We start from the raw sequence: 21637 nt of genomic DNA, 5'->3' as shown, positions 1-21637 counted from the left end.
AAATAAAAATGGTTGTCTATATGCTGAAACTTCTGAAATGATTGTGAGATTTGACTCGGCTTTTTGGAAGTAGTAAACACCGGTTATGTCGCTTTAACATTGATCTTTGATCGCTTTGTCACCTCCTTTTGGGTTGCCTTTTTGTTGCTTTTTGGTTATATTCAGTTGCCATGGTCATATTCGGTTGCCTCAGTTATATTCGATCGTCCCTCAGTTGTTTTTGTTGCCTCGGTTGATATTCGGTTGCCCTTCGTTTGTCTTTGTTATTTTTCGGTTGTGTTTGGCGAGGGATCTCAAACCTCCAATGGTAAACAGCTTGTCCACGGGGCATAACCAATACTTTTTTATTTCGTTGAAATCCAAAAATATGTAATACTTGTATTATTAATAAAATTCCATTTTTAAGAGTCAATTGTCGTTAATTTATTTATATTTCAATTTTTGAATTTTCTTTGTCATAATTTATTATTTAAAAATCAACTATATTTTAAATGTTTAATTATAATATAAATCACAACCAAAGTTAATATATTTTAACTTTAATATATGATATTACATCATAATTCACAATTTAAATTATAGCCGCTTTCAAATATAATTTACGACAAATAAATAAACATTGAGATATTAATCTGATTGGTTGATATTTGAACTTTAATTAATAAATCATAACTCAAATTCAAGCAAATTCAATTTTATTCAAAATACGAGGGACATATCTCGAATAATTTTTTTTTTTTTTGTAAGAAATGAAAGGAAAAAAACAAAACCAACAAAAAACCTACACCGGAATCAGTCTAGGAAGGCTGACTCCAATCATATCCTCTAGGAGAGAAGGCAAAAGAAAAGAAGGAGGAACAGATAGGGTAGAAACACCTAACATTCTCCCATGCCCAGTAGCTGCTAAGCGATCCGCCACGCGGTTTTGCTCCCTAAAAATATGGGAGAAATTAAGATACTCAAAGGCAGGACGAAGCCTCAAAATAGCTTTGATGAGATTCTGGCTCTTCAGACAAACAGTCTGGCTATCTGAAATCCTGTTAATAGCCTCCAGATTATCAGATTCCACCGAGAGCTTTTTAACACCCATGCGAATGGCGAGTTTAATACCTGACAAGATACCCCAGAGCTCCGCAGAAAAGGAGGAGCCCGTCCCCAACTTATGGGTAAACCCCGCTCTCGAATAAAATTCATAATATGTTAAAATTATACATTAATTATATTAAATCATATTTTGAACATAATTCAGTATTTTTTATCGGTTTATACAAAAATATAAAAAATTGGCTCTAATATCAAATTTTCTCCTTAATAAATTATTTTCGAGATAATACCGCATATTCTGAACAATTTACGCATTGTTCAAATTTTGAGTAAAATTTATTGAAAACTTAAGAATTGGTCCTAATAAAAATGAGTATCTATAAAAGTATAATACAAAAAACAAGAACCAATGTTTATGAACTAGGTCACACCAACAATAATACCCTTAGGAGGCTTTAAAGAGAGTAATTCAAAGCGATAGTGTAATCATATCTTCAAATTCTACGAAAGTCAGAAGGTAGTAGAATCATCACATATGGTTAATAAGGTTGGAAAACATGTTATCAAAGTTGTGTGCATCTTCATGGAACCACTTCTACATGTTTTTATGCCAGCATCCAAATGCTTAAGAGTGGAAGGAGAAACACAAGGATGGCTTACTCGAGAACGACTTCTTCTTCTTCTTCTTTGATCGAGCCTTAGTTCCCTTAATTCTATAACTTGGAGTTGTGCAATCATGATTTATGCCAGCCCTAACCTTATACCTGAAACTCAATCGGCTACAATTAACCTTTCTGAATCCTGTATAAGTGCTTGTTGTGATTCGTACAGACTTTGTTTCTCTGGTTACATACAATTTTTTTTTTGTCTATTTTCACCTGTGATATACTCGAAGTCATTTTGTTGTTTCTAATTTGAGGCCCTCAATAATGTCCATTTCAAGTTCTGGTAATTTCTTCTACACAATTTGGAAATAATAGAGTGTGTCTTCTACTGAAACCTGGATTACCATCATAGGTTTGAATTTATCATGTAATATCTTTGTTCACTTGAATATTATATTTATGCTATTTCATCAATGTTACCATGCAGATCTAGTCAGTGTGAGTTTTGCCAGGAGCGGTGGGTCTGGAGGCCAAAATGTGAATAAAGGTTTGTTCCATTCACGACTTCAGTATTTGATTGGGATCTCACTCTTTGAGGACTTATACTCAATGCATTTGTTTTCTAACTAGGACACTGAACACCAAGGTGGACATGCGCTTCAATGTTCAAAATGCAAACTAGTGGGAGAGGATTATGCAAGCGGTTGGTATGTTGCTTGTCAGTGACATTACTTATTTTATTTGTCATAAGAATAGATGAGCTTATGTATGATAATGAAACATTTCAAATATATTTGGGTACAAATGCATGTTTACTATGAATGAATAAGGACCATCTTCTTCTGTTGTATGCTTAGTTATGGTATTAATTTTATATGTTTTAATATTAATAATAATACAATTTATTTATTTAAGGGTTAAGGTGCAAAAATATCCCTAACTTTTTGGGTCAGGAGCAATTTTACCCCTAAAGTCTAAAATGATGCAATTTTACCCCTAACCTTGGAAGTCAAGAGCAATTTTATCCCCAACATTGATAAATTGAGTCTATTTGATGAAAAATAATAACATATTCAAAATTAAGTTTGATAATCTGATTTAATTGTAAATTTATAGTTAATTATGATATTCATGCAGGAAACCATGTTGTAATTTGGGGTTGGCCTACAAAAACAGAAGCCCAACAAATAATTGTAGCACACATTCACGACTCAAGAGAAAGAGGGCATAAACTTAATATTTTTATAAAAATAATAATACAGAAATATTACTTCTAGAACATATTGATGTATAATGATTTTTGCATATAGAAATGTTTGTAGACAATATTTTGTATCAGTATCTGGGTACTTAAAGTGAAATAAAATGTTTTTATTACATCACTTGTTACGTGTAATAAAAAATGTCATTTTCAAATAATTTTTTTTTTTATATAATTTATTTTCCTACTTTATTTGTTAGGGTCATTATTTGCTACTTTACTTTTAAATCTCCAACATCTCAGGATCGACATTGTCTTTTTGGCCCCACTGATATTTCTTTGATAAGTTTCTACTTGTAAATGATGTAATTGTTTTCGTTGTTTAATGTAATTCTCTTTTCTTAATGTTGGATATAAATGATATCCACAAGATTTCTCTAACCTCTATGGGATAGGTAATGAACCCGGATTTAACAATTAAATCAATCAACAGATTAGGCTTACCTCTTGTAGTGCAGATCCGTTGAACAACAGCGGAATTGATCGTCCTTTTTCTCTGTATGACCGATCTAGGAGATTGCTACACCACATAAACAATCTATGTTTGTTCACGAACTAAGAGCTCACCGAGGAGCAGAGGGGCGGCAGCTACATGGAGTTTAGAAACGACCTTGTGTAGTCTCTAATGTTTTGCCTCTATGTGTATAGTGTAAATCTCAGCACTTAGCCTTTAGGTTTAGCCTCCATACATGTCTATTTATAGATAGGCTAAACATGAACCCTAACCCTAACCATAACAAATCAGGTTATGAGCAGGCTATAAATGGGTCAGTAAATGGGTCAGGGCCCGTTTACCCCATTTATTCATACATCTCGCACTCGCACATAATGGAAACATATTCCACTACTCTGTCTCGTTCGTACTCGTAAATAGTTCGTGTGACCGGTATACAATTGAGAACACAAACGTTGTATACTCGTTGGAGATATATAACCTCTCGAATTACGTGTGTGATTAAGAAATAGTATGCTTTATCCTACACTTCATATCACATCCACTGTAAACATCATGATCTCAACAGTCTTATCTATTTTCACAAGCGTGCACACATGCACAACTATTCGGATTCACGAAACATAGAACTACAAAATGTGAACTTAATAAGGTCTTTCCCTCTTACTATGTTCTTTCCATATAATTCATTTTACTTGCCTAGTTGGTCTTTGTCCGAGCTGAATTAGCACCTAGCTCTTGAGGGCATCCTTCCAAAGTAGCCAAAATGAATTACACTTTTTGAACTAGTTAAGGGTATGAAGGATAACGTTTCGAGAAAAACATTGTTTTCACGAAGAGAGTCTCGCATTAGGAAAAAAGTGAGATTCTCCTTTTTCCATCTCTTGGTCACGAAGCACACATGGTATGAAAAACATGCGTCATGATGTTTAAATCCTTCCATTTGAAGGAAGCGCATGTCTGTGCCTAAAACAACACCATACGAAGGTTTCAGTTTCGATGTGCCATACCATCTAACCTTAGTCTCTCTCATTATAGGACTACCTCCGGTTATCTTAGATAGAAAATCTCATTCAAACATTTCTTATTGAAATCTTAGATTATAAATTATCTTATATATATATATATATATATATATATATATATACATATCCACTTGTATGTATAACTCTATCTTACAAACTAATGAACCTTGATCCATTATTACTACAAGATGGTGTCAATTATTGAGCAAGTTCTCGTTTACTCAAAAATTCACCTCATCCTTATCTTTGTCACCATAATTAACAAAATGAGGGTAAAGGCTCGTGTGAGTGAGCTACTTCTCTGTCCGACATGCTCAATCATAAATATTAACAAATAACATTTATCCGTACGTGTATTATAAGTAATTCAAAACTCTTTATTGAATTCAAAATACATGTTACATGATGCGTGCCGTCTAGTGTAGTGTTTTCTACGACAAAATGTATATTACGATAAGTGCGTTACGACTATGGATGTGATCTTTCTAAATTCTCTATCTTTACTAGACGTCACTACTTAGGGGCAAGTGTACCCCGTCGTATCAAGTAATAATCCGGTTAAGACCGGGTATCGAATCCACGAGATTTATAATTGCAAGTATTAAACGACTCGGTTTTATACGTTATTTAAGCGGTGAATACTTTGGGGTTGATATGGGAACCAACTACAAACTACTCCTAACTATTGGTGAGACAATTTTATATAACAAAACTCTCCAAAATGATATGGATGGCGATAAGTTATAAATATGATAAACAACGACTCCTAGTATATATACGGTTAATGATTTATTCTTGCAATGACGACTACGTGTAGTGTGACCGACCCGTGAAGTACTTAGACTACGTGGTTCCTAGTCAAGGCGTGTCTAATGCTTGGGACCAGAAATTAGGGCCCGTAAGTTCCGTGGCTTGTCAATTCCTACGGTTTCTGGAGCGTCACTTCCGGTAAGGCAACACCTATATGAATCCCTAAAGATAGCCTGAATGGCGTCGGAAATCGCGTTCTCCTACACAATAATTAATTACGAGTATCAAAACAAGTAACAAACATCAACACATATATAGAGAAGAAGATTATGAATCATGAATTATAAATATGTAGAATGTAAATATGAAATACAACCAAGCCTAGTACATAGGAAGAGTACAAGCTAATTAGCAAGTAAAAAGGGAAGAATCCACCCTCGGAACTAGCTAACCGGACTCAAGGTCGTCTCTTATGACTTGGAGGTGGAGCTTTCGAGCTTGGTGAACGGAGAAGGAACGAAACTTTGACGGAATGCCGGAATCAACGAACAAGCCCGAAAGGTGATAGAGTTTTGCTAAAATAAAATGAAATCTCAAACTATATAACAAGAACTTAATTTATACAAAAAGTTGTATATCAAAAGGGTGTGTACATGAGTGCTAATCACTCTTATTTATACATCAAGCTGGGGGTAAGATTGTAATTCCACAAGGTGCAAGTATGGAGGAACATAATTTTGTGCAGAAATCCCATAATACGCCCCGCGTATGGTGGTATACGCCCTGCGTGTGTGCCCATTTCGTCAGAAATCTCCTGCATGTGGACCAATCCTAGATCTTGTTGTCTCAAACACGCCCCGCGTAGACTGGGATGCGCCTCGTGTGTTTGAGACTCTGACTTTTTATCGCTTGATTTGGTCCTTTCACGCCGTGCGTAGCTTGAGGCAAGCCCCGCGTAAATGAGTCTCTGAACTTTTATGTTGAAGAATTCCCTCACACGCCCCGCGTGTAAGGTAGTACGCCCCGCGTATGGATAGTTGACTCAGGGAGACCATGCAGTCTGACTTCAGGATTAGGCTAATCATTTCTGACATGTGTCATATGCCTCGCGTAGGTTGGCATACGCCTCGCGTGTGCTGACTAGATCCCACATGGTGCCTGTGGATAGGGCAATTATTTCTGACTCCATGTTTCACGCCCCGCGTAAGGAATGAGGCACCTCGCGTATTGAGTGGATTTTCACTCCTTACTCGTACCTGAAATACAAATCTCGAGAGCCGAGTTAACTTGACGTTTTTATTTCCTAAATTAATCTAAAACAAGGAAAATTAACTGAAAGCACGGAATTTATTTTTATTTCATTATTTTATTAAAACACTCTATTTTTGTAATTAAACTTATTTATTTCTTCTAAAATTAACCCGTAAATCACGCTAAAAGATAGGGGTAAAATGCCCCTATCATTACATCAATTACATGTAATAGAAATAGGTTTAGATCCTAAGTAATCCCTGAGATCTAATATGTTTCACAAAAACATCTCTCTTGACAGGTTTTATTAGAGGATAATCAACCATGTCATGAGTTGAAACATATTTCATATAGACTTCTTTGCATGTAACTAAATCTCTAATAAAATGATACCAATCTCAATGTGCTTTGCTTTGCTATGAAACAGTTGATCCTTAGCAAAAGCAATAGCAGATTGACTATCATTGCTAATTGTTACTGGAGATCTAGTAGTAACAATGTTTAGGTGATTCATAAATCTATTCAACCAAACGGCCTCCTCGGTTGTAGATGAGTAGGACATGTACTCATGTTCCATGGTGGATAAGGCTATACATGCCTGTTTCTTGCTACTCTAGGAAATTGCCCCATTTTCGAGTAAAAAGGCATAGCCAGATGTGGATTTTTGTTCATCCAAATCTCCTGCCGAATCTGCATCTGTGTATCCTTTGAGTAGAAGATTCTTTCCTTGATAACACATAGAATAGTCTATCGTTCCATTGAGATACCTGAGTATTTTCTTCACAGCGGACCAATGAACTTGACCTGGATTGGATTGATATCTGCTTACCATCCTGACAGCATGGCAGATATCAGGCCTAGTGCATAACGTTACATACATAGGGCTACCAACCGCATTAGCATAAGGAAGATTTTCCATTTTCTAGATTCCTTGTTGTGCTTTAGGGAACATGTTTAAGCTCAAAACATGATCTTTGCTCATTGGGCTATCTATAGGTTTGCAATCTCGTATATTGAATTGCTCAAGAACTTTGTTAATGTAAGTCTCTTAAGACAAGCCCAACAGTTTCTTAGAGCGATCCCTTGTGATCTTTACTCCAATGATATATGTTGTGTCTGCCATATCTTTCATTATAAAAGTTGAAATTAACCAAGCTTTGGTTTGATTTACATAAGTCTTATCATTACCTGCAATGAGATTATCATCAACATATAATGATAAGATGATAAACTTATTTCCGGAGTGTTTGGTATAGACACAGTGGTCTTCTTCAATTTGATTGAAGCCATTCGATGCCATCTCATTATGAAAATGAAGGTACCATTGCCTAAAAGACTGTTTGAGGCCATAGATCAATTTGATAAATTTGTAAACCTTTTGGTCGCATCATTTTTGAACGAAACCTACAAGCTGTTGCATGTAAAATTCTTCTTCCAATTCTCCATTTAGAAAAGCAGTATTAACATCCATTTGATGTAGCTCCAGGTCTAACCTTGCCACTATTGCGAGTATGAGCCTTATGGAAGTAAATCTCACAACATGGGAAAAAGTCTCCTCAAAGTCTATTCCTTCATGTTGTGTATATCCCTTAGCGACTAAGCCAGCCTTGTATCTTTCGATACTGCCATCAGCCTTTCGCTTAATATTGAGAACCCATTTGTTCCCAATTGCCCTTCTACCTTTGTGTAAGTCAACTAATTTCCAAACATATGACTTTCATGGAAGTCATTTCTTCTTCCATTGCCTTAATCCATTTGTCCTTTTCGGGACAAGAGAGAGCCTGTTGAATATTCTTCGATTCTGCATCCTCACCATGAATTACTAAAAGAGCTGAGCATTCAACACTGAATCGTCGCGCGATCAACTTTTTGTCTTTTAGTGCGATGCGGTTCCGAATCCTGATAGACGAATTTCATATATTCATCATAATTCAGTATGCTCCCACTAGGACCAAGTTCCATATTGTCATAATAATGGGGAAGAATAGCGCTCCCATTTTCCTGCGGATCTAGAGTATTTGTAACGTTATGAGGTACATTGACATGATCTTGTTCCTTGAATTCCTAAGAGATTTGAACATTATCAGGTTCCTCACCCCTTGAATCGAGAGGTCTGTTAGGCTCTAATTCCTCATAGAGAGTGCTATCTTGGTCAACATCACCTGATTTTGGAAACTCGTTTTCCAAAAAGACAAAATCTCGTGATTCAAATTCTGTTACTATTCCATCTTTGTTTTCTCCTACTAGAACATATCCTTTTGACAGTTCTGGGTACCTTATAAAGATACATTTCTTACCCCACAAGCCTAGTTTCCCAAACTTGCTCGAGGTGTCATGGGCGAAGGTGGTGCAGCCCCAAGGTTTTAAATAGTTTAAAACAAGCTTACAATCATTCCATAGCTTATATGGAGTGGAAGTTACAGATTTGGAGGACACTCGGTTTAGGACGTAAGTTGCCGTGAGCAACGCATCTCCCCAAAATGATATGGACAAGTTGGCCTCAACCATCATCGGCCTAACCATATCGAGAAGAGTTCTATTCCTCCTCTCGGCTACACCATTTTATTGAGGAGTGTATCGAATTGTCAACTGATGTTCAATTCCTTTTTCATCACATAAAGCATTGAATTCATCTGAAAGATATTCCCGATCTCGGTCAGTTCTCAAAGCTTTGACTTTTCTATCTAACTAATTCTCAGCTAAGTTCATGAACTTTTTGAAACAACTTAATGCTTCAGATTTATGAGACATAAGATAGACATGGCCATATCTAGTATAGTCGTCAATAAAAGTGATGAAATAGTAGGCGACATGCTTTGCCCTCACATTCATTGGACCACAAACATCTGAATGGATTAACTATAAAGGGTAGTCGGCTCGAATAGCCTTTCCGAATGTTTTTCTAGACATCTTTCATTTGAGGCAAGTCTCACATAGTGGTAATTCAACTTTGTTCAAACTACCTAACAGACCTTGTTTAGCTAATCGAATACGATCTTGGCTTATGTGATTCAAACGAGCATGCCATAATAGTGTATCTTTATCAACAGAAGAAGAAGAAGAAACAATGTTAAAGGAAACAAAATTATTATAAGTACTCAATTTAACATCTATGGCTATTAAACCATTCGTAAAATAACCAGATCTATAAAAGGTATCTAGCAGACACAACTTCAAGCTGTTATTGTTAAAATACAAATTAAAACCCATGTTCATCAATTGAGAAACGGAAATGAGATTTCGACGAATCTCAAGGGCATAAAGAACATCATGTAGGAAGAGAGTTCGACCTCATCGTAGAACCAACCTACAAGTACCAATCCCTCGAACTTGAACTTTTGAGTTGTTTCCTACATACAACCACTTTGATCCCTCTAGCAAATGCCGTAAATCTATGAAGGCTTCACAATCCTTCATTACGTGGTCCATGGCACCTAAATCAATTATCCACAAAGGATCTAATTTAGTCAAAAGAATAGTAGAAGATACATAAGCTTAACTGACAAGCGTTTTAGAAACATGTACCTTAGGGACTTTGCATTTAGATGTATAGTGCCCTCTTTGCTGACAGTATAACATTTCACACATGAAATGTTCACTTTCCGCTTGTTCTTTTTGTTCTTTATCTTTTCTCTGGGTTTTTTGGCTTGCTCTTTTCCCTTGCCATAGAAACACTTACGCTTCTGACCTTGAGCTTTAAGAACATTCCCTTTGGGATGAGAACCGACATAATTAGCTTCAGAGTTAACTCGGACAGTAGCTAACCGATCCTCTTCCAACTCAAGATGGCGACTAACATCCTCAAAGGTTGTAACTAATGTGGAATGAGTTAGGTGCATCTTCATATGCTCCCAACTGTTTGGCACCGAGCGAATAACAGCTTGAACCTTCATCTCATCAGTCAACTTATGACCTCCTGCATCGAGGGAACTGGTCATATTGGACATTTCTCTTAAATGTTTCCTCATGGTGTGATCAACCTTCTTCTTGTAGGTATCAAACTTAATTGTAAGCGATCAGAGCTTAGTTAGAGATGTGCCTCCAAACTTATGCTTCAAAGAATCCTATAGATCCTCTACTGTCTCTTTAGTTCGATACTCTTTCGAGAGATCATCATCCATTGCACTAAGCAGAATGAGTCTGGCTTGGGTATTCTTCTTCTTCTAAGCCACATAAAGATCTATATCCCTCATATGCTAAGCAGTAGTTCCTTCCTCAGGTTTGGCCATGACCGTCGTTACTAAGAACATAATTGTCCTCTAGCAAGTACTCAATTTTGACGCTCCATGCATCATAGTTGTCTCCATTTAGTTTGAGGTCTATACATAGTTCAATCACTACGGATTTGGTAGCTGAAGTCATTGTGATACTGATCTACAATGAAGTAAGAAGTTGCACGGCTTATTAAGAAGTTCTTATAATACACGTTTTAGTTCTTTATACAACCTATATCTAACCAATCTCAACTTTACACTAGAGTTCAATTCGAAAAAGAGACCTAGGTAGGCTCTAATCACCCTTTAATTCTAATGTTCGGCTTTGATTAACTAGATAACCTGCATAGAAAACACTTATTACTGGTTTGGAATTAGCTTAATGGTGTTAGGCCAATAATTGAAAGATTGGTGGTTTATGTAGTGCTTTCATTTCTATCGTAAACAGTTATAAAAGCTATGTAACATATAACATAATACATCAAACCACAATTGGAAAAAAATTCTCAAATTTCAATTAATCAATAAAACCAATAATCTCCCGAAAATGGAAGTTCTACAAAAAGAAAAATCCATAAAACCACATTGTCAAAACCATCTATTAAAAAAGAATATTCAGAACTCAACCAAAAAAAAAAACCTTAAAATATAGGTCCTAACCTACAACCCCTGGACATATCCACTACCGTCTGCCAAAATATGACTTTCTTACAGGAACATGTCCAATGACACGTACTACGTACCTATCAATGTTCTTAGTTAGGGTGCTGGCATACACACGGGTAGGTATTATCTTTCCTGATCGCAGAGTTATCCTCAAACTGTTTCGAGGAATTCTAACACCCTTCTCTCCCAGCATGTTCATGAACAACTGCACAACATTTCTGTAGTTGTTCTCGTGAGTTACCCATGTTGCATCTAAGATTGTCTTAAGTTTCTTATGCTACAATGATTCGTTGAATAGGGCATACTCGTCATACCCTCTAGATAAACCACCAGAACAAATGCACTCTTGCATCTGAGTATGCAATGACTCCAAGTGACGCGTAATCGCTTCTATGTCATTCCAAATGATCTATTTATCTAAGCGACACCTTTTTATATTCCTCTCCATTCATTTTATTCTAACACGTTGAAATGGAAAACAAGCAAGGTGTGGGATCCGGTAAGTGCCGACCATAACTGCTAGGCACAAAAGAAAAGTGAAAGATTAGGTCATGAACTAAATCTTTCGGGGATTAAAAACAAACTTTGATCCATTTCTTTGAGGAACATATAACTCACGACAAAAATATTTTCTCATATTACATGTAAGCATGATTATATTGGTTCCACAATATTTATAAACAGATTATAGTCATACAATTATACGCAACAGACTACATATAAATTTAAAAATAACATTTGATTATCTATCATGAATTTTTTTTTTTTTTTTGGTAAGAAGGGAAGAAAAAAAAACAAACAAACAAAAACCTAACCCGGGATCAGTCTAGGAAGACTGACCCCAATCCTATCCTCAAGAAGAGAAGGTAACAGAAAAGAAGGAGGAACGGAAAGGGTAGAAACACCTAACATCCCCCCATGCCCAGCAGCTGCCAAGCGATCCGCCACGCGGTTTTGCTCCCTATAAATATGGGAGAAGGTAAGAGAATTGAAGGCAGGACGAAGCCTCAAGATGGCTTTAATGAGATTCTGACTCTTAAGACAAACAGCCTGTCTATCTATCATGAATTAATAATCAATGAATTAGAAAACACATTTCTAATAATTATTTTTAATTACATGTATATTCAAAACATATTAAAAATACATTTTGAATGTCTAAAAATTAAAAAAAGTATATTAATCGTTTATTAAAAAATAATTTTTAATCAGAAACGGGTCTCTGAAAAATTAATTTTTAGAATCTGAAAAAAAGACTTATTTTTCTAAGGATTTATAAATTATTTTTACATGTTAAAAAAATTACAGAATGTTAATTAATTCATTATTAATTATTCCGTACACCCAAAAATAAAATAAAAATTAGAGAAAAATCCTTAATAAATATACGAACATCTTAGAAAAAATCGACTTTGGACCAATTTCGGGAAGCCACCGCACACGCCACATGTGCCATGCATGTGCGCGGTGGCCGGCAGTGCGTGAGGCCACATGCCGCCTTGCCGGCGTCCGATGGTGATGAAAGTCTAAGCGGTGGGGGGGGGGGGTTGAGGTCTTTGAGTTTGATGGTATAGACGGTTTTGGGTTTCGGTGATGGGAGAATAGCAAAACGGTATAACAGACCCTATATCGCGCGCGTTAAATCGCAAAAACACACCTAAAATTTCCAACAGCATTTGGGACGAATTTCGACAGATCGAAATCATCCTTAGATGCACTAAATACACAGATCTGAAATAGACTCAACCAACACATGCATTTCACAATCAAACAAATCAATTAATTGTCAATCAACGTCAAAAGGAACCCTATCAGATGGAACACGGAGCCAAAAGGCTCTGATAACAATGTTGGATATAACTGATATCCACAAGATTTTTCTATGGGACGGGTAATGAACCTCGAATCTAACAATTGAATTAATCAACAGATTAGGCTTACCTCTTGTAGTTGAACATCAGCATAATTTATCGTCATTTTGCTCCATATCACTGATCTAGGAGATTGCTACACCATATGAATAATCTCCATTTGTTCACGAACTAAGAGCTCACCGAGGAACAGAGGGGCGGCGGCTACAGGGAGTTTTCACAGAGAAACGACCTTGTGCAGGCTCTGATGTTTTACCTCTTTATGTATATTGTAAATCTCAGCACTTAGCCTTTAGGTTTACTCTCCATACCTTTCTATTTATAGTTAGGCTAAACCTGAACCTTAACCCTAATCCTCACATATCAGGTTACGGGTGGGTCATAAATGGGTCAGTAAATAGGCCAGGGCTCCTTTACCCCATTTGTTCCTACACTTAAAAATGTAAAAAATTTATTTCAAACAATTTTTTTGAAAGAGTTTACCTCAATAATTAATGTATAGTGTCATATATAATAATAAAAGTAATTTTTAAATTTTATTTATCAATTTAAGTAAAGTCAATTAATTTCTTGAAATAGTTGAAATTCTTTGTTAATGTCATTTCTTATGAAATTGCTTGATGGATCTAGGTCCGATTGAATGCGTCTTTTGTTTGAGTGTTGGGTACAAAAGGAGAAATTATTAGAAGCACTCGGTTTTTAATGTCAAATGGAGGATTTTCCACAAATTTTTTGCCATGTGTAATGTGAACCCACACATTATAAGAAGTCTCACTATTTTAATTATTAAATGGAGTCACAATACACGTGTCCAAATGTGATTTTGGAGACATCAAAGTGATATGGAAGACCGAGTACTTAAAATAAGAACTCGTAAAAAAGACTAGTTAGGGCTTTTAGACCTCTTGTGAACGAAAAGTTTACTTCCCACATAACCCATTAACTTAAAATATTAAATTATTATATATATATATATATATAAAATTATTAGGTAATGATAAGGAATAACTTTTATATAATTATATCTAAGGTTAAGGAATGACTTTGCTGTCCTTTTATTTATTGATTCTACTGTTTATTTATTTTATAATAAGTCCATTAATTCTAATTAATCTCAATAAACCCACATTTTATAGCAGAAAGAATGTGATTTAATGTGGATTGATCATATTATATGACATATAATATGAAACAAAAAAATCTCTAGAAAGATATGTAATATGAAACGGAGGGAATATTCAAAAGGAATACACATTCATGAGACAAAAATGACGTAGTAATTAGTTTTGTTAACAATATAAGAAATCTAGATTCATTAAACATATGTTTAGCCACTGCTTGCATACCTATCTCTATTTTACTTAAAGAATAGACATGGCTTCAGCGATTTCAACTTTCACTCTTTTTGTCTAAATGATTAGACAAAATAAAACAAACATATGGATATCACAATCTAAAACAAACCTATTAACCAAACATTGCACCACCGATGATGAAGACTTTGATCTCAATCTCATTCTGGTACATGTTGAGATTCCAACATGCAGTATAAAATCCAAAAAGCTATGGGTAGATGGATGGAGATATTGAAGGAGATAAAGCAGAGAACCACATCAGTAGAGAAATTAAAAAACGACATAACTATAAGAAGGGATAAGGACGAAAAGAGGAGATGCGATTAGGGAGAGAAAATATTAGATAAGAATTAGTTTATCCAAAATCGAAACATAAAATAGAAAATGGTTGCGGTTGTAAAAACATATGGAAAGAAAACTGGAAATACCAAGTTAAAAAATAATAGATGAAAAAAGAAAATAAAAAAAAGAATAATTAATTAAAAATTTTAACAACATAACGCAAAAACTAACTTTCTATTAGCTTGCCACGTGGCAAAATAAGTTCCAGCTTTTATAGTGGTGAAGCTCTAGCCTAGTGGTTGAGAGCTTACCTATGACTAGGGAGGTCATGGGTTCGAATCACATCCGGGTTTGGTGAAGATTTTTCTTTCTTCTTTAATGTAAGCGCATTGTGCGCAATTTTTTTTTTTTAAAAAAAGTTCCAGCTTTTATAATATTAATAGATTTTTCATTTTTTCATTATTTTATTTTATTATAATATCAATAATATTTTTTATCCTCGCTAATTCTTATAAATAAAGGTTGAAATATTGAGATAAACTTAATAATTAAAACATACTTTTCAAAAAAAAAAAACATACTTTGAAGAAATGATATTAATTTTTAAGTTATATTTATCAACTTAAGTTTTAGGTTAATTCATTTCTTGAAATGGTTGTTAATATCATTTCTTATCAAATTAGTCGATGGATCTAAAAAGAATAACTTCTATATAATTATATCTAAATTTGATTACACCTGAAATATTATGTAAAAAGAATTCATAATTATATCTAAATTTGATTACACCTGTAATATTATATAAAAAGAATTCATAATTAGGTCACATTAAGTAGGCATTCTTCATGTCCTTTGTATTACTTGGACATAAAATTGAATTTGATTTTAGGTAAATTACACTATAATTATGATTGGGGGTAAATTATTCATGCAGGAAACCCATGCTGTAATTTGGGTTTGGCCTACAAAAACAGAAGCCAACAAATAAATGTAGTACACATTCACGACTCAAGAGAAAGAGGACCTAAACTTAATATTTTTATAAAAATAATAATACAAAAATATTACTTGTAAAGCAAATTGATCTATAATGATTTTTGCTTATAGAAATATTCGTAGATAATATTTTGTATCAGTATCTGGGTACTTATAAAATGTTTTTTTCATATGAAATTGGATATTTTTATTATATCACTTGTTACGTGCAATAAAAAATGTCATTTTCAAACAATTTTTTTTATATAATTTTTTCCTACTTTATTTGTTAAGGCTATTATTTGCTACTTTGCTTTTAAATCTCCAAAATCTGAGGATCGACATTGTCTTTTTGGCTCCATGGATATTTTTTTGATAAATTTTTACTTGTAGATGATGTAATTATTTCTGTTGTTTAATGTAATTCTCTTTTCTTAAAAATGTAAAAAATTTATCTCAATTTTTTTTTGAAAGAGTTGAGGTCAATAATTAAAGCATAGTGTCATATTCCTAGCTCGGACCTAGACCCAGTACAGAGTTCGTTCCCTACTTATCTCAACAAGCCATGGAAAGAGTATTCGAGAACTGTGGTTATGCAATCTCACATTGATGGGCATGTTGATTAGAAATTATAACAAGACCTAACCAACATAAGCTGAAGTAAAAGAAGAATCAAAAAACAAGACTTAGATTGAATGGAAATTTACCAAGAATATCATAAATAAGAAGGATGGTAAGGTCGGAATAAGGAGAGCCAGTGAACGAAAGCCACTAGAGAATGATTGGCTTGTCTTCTCATCAATCCACCAGCTTCTCTATTCCCCTGCTTTAGTACGACCACTCCTTAGGAATAAATAAATTGCAGGAATCAAAGCCACCGGAGAATGAAAAGCAGGTGCAATTAATTCAATTAAACTAGAGCTTTTGATCAGCTCTACTCTCTGATTCAAAGACTATGGTTCGCGAAAACTGACTCAAAGGAGATGCACACAAAGGGAGAGGATTCTTAGGCCTGTAAAATAGAAGTGATTGTTCATTTGCTCCAAATGAAGAAATAGTGCCATTATAGTCCAACGTAACAATAAAAGTCCCTAACATAGCAAGCAATAAAAATCCCTAATTCTGATTCGACATGCTTATCAAATTGACTAACAGATGAAATTTCTACTGGAGGAGAAGAAGAAGGAAGAAGAGATGGATATGGAGAAAAAAGGAAGAAGAGATGGAGATACCTGAAATTGACACCTTAATTAATTAGATTAAGTTTCCGGCAAACAAAAACAATCAAAAGGTTGAGAAATTAGTAACAGAGCCTATTTTGGCCGAATAAAATGGAAGAAGATGAATCGTTGTCTTTCTCTCTCTATTTCACTGTGTCAGGTTCCTTATTTGTAGGGATTAAAAATATAAAATTCTGTTAATTAAATGTTTAATTATCTAAATCTCTCTAACCGTTGGATTACATTACATGTTAATCTAAGGGTGAAGGACCAAATATAACTTGGTCATTAGGGTCTAATTGAACAGCTCTGTGTGTAAAAATACCCATAGATACTCATGATTATATAAGACCGAGAATAAAAAAAATTAAAATATAAAAAGATAAAAGTAGGAATATGGTAATATGGTAATACATGAATACCAAAAAATACAAAGGTCCAAGGAAGCAAGCTTCAAGACCGGTTGGATGGAAAATGTCAAATGAGAGGAAGGAGGCGAGGCAAGGCAAGGCTGAGCATTTAAAAAATCAAATGAAGAAAAAAGAAAAGAAAGGTGCAAAATTATTGTTTCCTTATAAGGTAAGAAAGCAATAGAAAGAACTAACAAAAAGTAATAGACCCACAACCAAGAACCATAATCCACATGTTTTGTTTCTTTTTTACCTTAAAAGATGTACCAAACAGTTACACTCTCATTCCTTAACCATGTCTACTTCTACTCAATTATCACTCTTAAATACCATCTACCATTTTGAAGAGTGGTTTCTGAAAACCGAGGGTGCTCAGACACTCGCAAGCCCTTGTGCTATGAATAAGACAGTCTCCTAGCTCGCACGTTAGTGATATCCCTTACCTGGCTACTACTAACCACCTAGCTCCTTAGCTCGGATAGGTTAGGTGAGTTGACTATTTTCAAGTGCCATGTAGTAAATACAGATTAAGACACTAAAAACAAAAGCTTGCAATATAGCGACACCTAATTCTAGACCGGTTAATACAAGAAGTCAAAATAAAGGACCAAGATCCCCTATGAAATAGAAAAGATCATTCATACATAGCATAGTCCAAGCGAACCCACTTAAAGGAAGCAGACTCCATTAGCTTACCTTATCTTATTTAGCATCTCATTTAAAAGCATGCGGTAGAAGTCTTGATTTTTAAACTCAACATCATTTAATAAAAGATATCCCTTGAGGGTTTGTAATTGCAATTCTGTACCAGAAAAAGGAGAAGGAGGCCTTTTTCGTAGTAGACTTTATCAGAATTATATTAAGGAAAATTTATCTTCTTCTCTACTCTCTTCCTCTTAATTCTCTATTTCTCTCTTCTTTTCTATTCTTCTCTTTCTCTAAAATTTACTTTTGCCCTAATTCCTATTGTCATTAATCATACTCCTGACAAAACACAACTCCCTAAGACTTGAAAGGATACCAACTATCATAACAGAAAACTTGCAAAAATTAGACTGAAAGGCCAGGGCAAACCTGAGGGAAATTGAGGCCTTTGCTTTTTGAAGCGGGAATAAAGAAATCCCGCAGCAGAAAGAGCAAAAGCAACCCCGACTTGGAGCAAAACAGGCATAATTGTTTGTTTCTTCTGTTTCATGACTGATAGTGACAAAAGAAGTGATAGAGAACCCTTGAGTGCCTTTAATCAGCTACCGAATTCTTTCTCTCTTCGTTGTTCGGTCTCTAGGTTTTCTGCATTGGTTTCTGAGGGGGCTTGTCGAGACTAGAAACATTTACATCATGTACTGTTAGAAACAGTGTAATCCTTTCCACAGGAAAGATCATCACAACCTTACAGAAATAAAGTAATAACATAACAGAATTAACTACCATGAAAAGGTAAAATATCTTAATCAGTCCTTGTACTTTTCTTCTTACGCGAGTATGTGACAGTGATTTGTTAAATTCATAGAATATTACATTTATGTAGATTTTGTTAAATTTATATTTTATTTGTTTATTATTTAATTCAGATATTTAAATGTGTAAGAATACCCATAGATACTCATGATTATAAAGACCGAGAATAAAAAAAATTAAAATATAAAAAGATAAAAGTAGGAATATAGTAATACATGAATACCAAAAAATACAAAGGTCCAAGGAAGCAAGCTTCAAGACCGGTTGGTTGGAAAATGTCAAATGAGAGGAAGGAGGCGAGGCAAGACAAGGCTGAGCATTTAAAAAATCAAATGAAGAAAAAAGAAAAGAAAGGTGCAAAATTATTGTTTCCTTATAAGGTAAGGTAAGATAGCAATAGAAAGAACTAACCAAAAGTAATAGACCCACAACCAAGAACCAGAATCCACATGTTTTGTTTCTATTTTACCTTAAAAGATGTACCAAACAGTTACACTCTCATTCCTTAACCATGTCTACTTACTTCTACTCAATTATCACTCTTAAATACCATCTTCATCACCATTTCAACCCCAAGATTAGGACTTGAGCTTCCTTCTAAATTATAGGCTTGAACATATCACTAAAACCAGGGACGGATCCTGGGGGCAAATAGATATGTAATGTAAAATAATAAATTTACGAAAAATAAATAACAATCATAAATCAATTAAGACAACACAAGAATTTCATTTACACAACTAAATCAATTAACACAAAAATTTCAATTAACAGAACTAAGAAATAATCACAAATTCTATACGGAAAAACGAAAGAAAGCAAGAATCCAAGAAAATGAAATTACATGCGACGAGTGATGATCAGCCACCGGTGTAAAAGATTTTAGTTTGGGGAGTTAGATATTGTAAATCAGACAATATCAGTTTGGGGGTTTGGGGTCGAAGCTGTTTTAGAGATTTCAGTTAGGATGAAGTGAATTTGAAGGACGATTGCACATGGACATACTTGGAATTTTACTCTGTTTTAAACTATTTAATATTTGTTTTTTTTTTTTTTTTTCTCTTAAACAAAACGATGCAGTTTTACTTATGGAACACGTGGTTTTGTTAAGAAGAAAAAACCAAAAAACAAATAAATATCTAACTAAACTTGAGCAGAGCAACAATGGAGGGCAAGCTTCAAATCTGAAAAATTTACCAGATACAGTTCTAAAAATTTCTAGATCTACAGTGGGGGCCGTCCCTGGATTTACTTAGTTTATATAAGACGCATGAATTTTGGGCTTTCTACATAAACAAGGGCGAATACAAATTTTGAAAAGCTAAGGTTCAAATTTTCACCCCAACAGCCCCATTTTATGCAGTCTGGGGGTTGAATTACCATTTTTGAAGAGTGGTTTCTGAAAACCGAGGGTGCTCAGACACTCGCAAGTTTGCCCCTATTTTTATTAAAGAATACTACTACAAGTTAAAGAGAGTTTGACAACATCTAGGAACAGTTTGACAAGATAAATGCAACACTGAATCTTGCACTTCGCAAATGATGATTAGAGAAAATGCCAACATTTTATAGTTAATCAAATTAACTACCGTTTCAAAGACCATCAACTGATAGTTACAACATAAGATAGTGATGTTTCAGTTGTCTAAGCAACCAATCCATAAAATTGACCTTATTAAGTTTAAACTTAACTGTTAATAAATTAATTAGTTAAAGGTTGTATGGTTAATTACCATCCAAACAATTAGGCCAATTTTAAATTGTTTAGCATTGTAATTAGACCTTGGAGATATAGTTGCTCAAATGGCTATTCAGTTATTAGTTTGCACAAACCTGGGATACAACAAATTGTAGCATCATGTAACTTGGTATGCATCCGTCTGCAAATCAATTACCCATATATTATCACTAAACTCCTACTTAAATTAGAGACTAGAGCTTAAATCAAAAGACTTACTGTTCAATAAGTGAAGAATCTTGGATAATTATCTCCATATAACTCGGGGCTTACCTGTAATATCATAAGAAATTTTATTATAAGTCTTACATACCATGTCACATAAGTACATATTCACGAAAGTGAAGAAGTCTTGCCTGCGAGCCATCTTCAATAGTGTTTAAATCATTGCCAAAAGACCATAAATCATTTCACAGACGGCAGTTCATGATAAAGCTATCAGAGCTATATAATACAAAAGCAGTTCACTCTTAATTCTTGAAAAATACGACATTTAGCTTACTCTTGCTCACTGTTCGAAACGCAGGCCGCCTGGACCGTCTAGGTCCCGCCTAGGCGCTCGACATCGAGAATCCGTCCCGATTTTCTATGATTAGTCCCTCTAGGCGTTTTATTGACTCCTAGGCGATTTTCAGCCGCTTAGACTCCGCCTAGGCCACCTCGACACCGCCTAGACCGCCTAGGTACTGCCTAAACAACAATGAACAAAAGCATATTTAATTGTGAATTTATTTTTTTGCTTTATTATAATTTACTTTTAAGTTATTTCAATGATATTGTTGTTGAAATGTTGATGTTTGCACAATTTTAAAGATATATGTCACAAATGTACATGTTTTTCTATATTAAATAATTTTATATTATTATTATTCTTAGATAGTATAATACATATTTTAATTGAATTTATACAATAATTTGTTGATTAATAAATAAAAAATACAAAAATACAAATCCGATTAATCACTGATTAATCTCCGACTAATCTCCGATTAATCCTCGAGGACCCTGCCCGTCCGACTAGCGTCTGACGTTTTTTACAACCTTGCTCTACACCTGAT

Source organism: Euphorbia lathyris, chromosome 3, assembly GCF_963576675.1.
Source record: "Euphorbia lathyris chromosome 3, ddEupLath1.1, whole genome shotgun sequence".
NCBI classification, from domain to species: Eukaryota; Viridiplantae; Streptophyta; class Magnoliopsida; order Malpighiales; family Euphorbiaceae; genus Euphorbia; species Euphorbia lathyris.
This window is presented reverse-complemented; position numbering follows the sequence as displayed.